The sequence below is a fragment of the Arvicanthis niloticus genome, chromosome 6 (assembly GCF_011762505.2).
Source record: "Arvicanthis niloticus isolate mArvNil1 chromosome 6, mArvNil1.pat.X, whole genome shotgun sequence".
Classification (NCBI taxonomy): domain Eukaryota; kingdom Metazoa; phylum Chordata; class Mammalia; order Rodentia; family Muridae; genus Arvicanthis; species Arvicanthis niloticus.
This window is the reverse complement of record NC_047663.1, coordinates 67,340,267-67,341,815: the sequence shown is the minus strand read 5'-3', so window position 1 is coordinate 67,341,815 and position 1,549 is coordinate 67,340,267. Positions and strand designations below refer to the sequence as shown.

At 44.7% G+C, this 1,549-nt stretch overlaps 1 pseudogene; it reads left to right on the top strand.

The window, feature by feature from the left end:
* The window catches only part of LOC117710317 (cyclin-dependent kinase 4 pseudogene), a 3,975-nt pseudogene continuing 2,426 nt past the window's right edge, over positions 1–1,549 (top strand).

Below are 1,549 nucleotides of genomic sequence, written 5' to 3'. Positions count from 1 at the left end.
ATGGAGACAACCAAGTGAGCTCATAGGCCCAATTTAAAGCACAGTAGGGGAATTCTGGGGTAGGTGACCTTTATCTTGTTCCGTCTCCAGGGACAGTCTAGAACCATTACTGGGGCATGGGTGCTGGAAACTGTTGCTGGGGAAGTCTGGAAACGGTTGTTAATCCATTGTCCTTGCTTCAGGCCAGGTGGAGGGCAGCTTCTGATGGCAGGGCAGTTTCTGCCTAGCTGCCTGAAGCCTGGACTTTTTTCTAGTAACTGACTTGTCTGGGCTTGCCTGAACTTGTCCAGTTTTTAGGCCTAGTCTCCAGAACTGTCGATTTGAAGCCTGTCATGGAGTCAGCCTAGCCTTCTCATTTTCACACTGTGAAGTCCAAGATCTTGAACTGTAAGAATCTGTTTCTAATTGTGGTGTGGCTCAGCCTTCAGTCCTAGGGCTTTGGATTTCCTGTGTGGTGTGGCTCAGCCCTAGCACACACCTTTAATCCAAGAGCTAAATAAAGTCAACCATAGGTCAAGAAGCAACCAGCTGACAGAGAGTGAACCTAAGTAAACAGAAAGGGGGGCGGTCTTTGAGTTGAAGGGCATTTAGGCTTTTACCCAAGTGCCTGGCTCCTGAGTCTTCATTTGGTAAAATTGAACGTTTGGAATTTAGTTTTTAAAACAACACAGGAATGACACAGTCTAGCCATAAAGATGAGATCCAAGTTTGGTGAAATATTTTATCTCAAGGCAAAACATTAGAAAATAATGCAGGAAGACACCTGAATTTCTGCATGTGAACACATGGGAACACAGACAGGCACACTCACACTCACATGCATTTGCCATACACACACATACACACATTCCATATGTATACAAATAGACATATAAGTCACATTCCATACACCCTATGTGCATACACACATACATATTCCACATATATATCTCAGACACACACACATCTTCTATGTACACATACACATACCCCATGCATACACACACCCACACTTAAACACACACACACACGCACACAATTCCATACTATTAACAGCAGTAATAACTGACTTTACTCCTTTTGGGTTACAGCTGCCTGAAATATGAAGTATCCTCCTTGCCCTTTGAAGACAAGCTATCACATTTCTAGAATAAATGGAAAAGATCCCAACCATATTAATGTTGAAAATTCAATTTCTCCGAGTGTGCTGATGCATGCCTATATTCTGGCTCAGAGGTAGAAGAAACGCAGCCACCGCAAGGCCAGCTGAACATAGAAAAATCTTATTTAAAAAAAATAAAAGAGACCTGTGTTTATGATCTGCCCCATAGCACCCAGCTGCCCAGGACTATGTGCCCTCAGTCTATGGTGTTAGTATTCTGTCTAAACTCCACCTCCACAGTTACCTGGCAACACTGGCCTACTATAAAAAGGGCTGCTTGCCCTCCCCTTGATCTCTTGACCTCCTGCCTCTAGCTTCTCTCTGTCCCCTCGCCCTTCCCTCTTTCCCTTCCCTCTCTCTCCACATGGTCATGGCCGGCCTGTACTTCTCTGCTCCTCTTCTCTTCTC